Raw genomic sequence first — 399 nt, 5'->3', positions numbered from 1 at the left:
TATATTTGCATAGAAAATCCACAAAAATTGAAAAATTTCAAAAATCACAAAAATAAGCATTTAGTTGCATCATTTGCATCTTTAGGATTGAGTCTATAAGCATTTAGATTGCATTCATGCATTAGGAGAAACCTCATAAAGAACACATGTCTAGAACTCAATTTGACATCCTAGCTAAACATATCAAGTAGCTTAAGCATCTCTTGAAAGCTTGCATTCTTCGAGCCTTGAAAAATCTTCTTAAACTTGTTTGCTTGCTTGATATTGACATTGTTCTTAAAATCAGCTCCAAACTGAACTTGACTTGAATGAACTTAATCTCTCTTGCATATGGGCATTTGCATACTTGATCATGGATCTCATACACATTTGGGTTATCTTATTCCTTCATACCTATCT

The sequence above is a fragment of the Brassica oleracea genome, chromosome C4, assembly GCF_000695525.1.
Source record: "Brassica oleracea var. oleracea cultivar TO1000 chromosome C4, BOL, whole genome shotgun sequence".
Taxonomy (NCBI): domain Eukaryota; kingdom Viridiplantae; phylum Streptophyta; class Magnoliopsida; order Brassicales; family Brassicaceae; genus Brassica; species Brassica oleracea.
Note: the sequence above shows the minus strand (reverse complement) of the source record.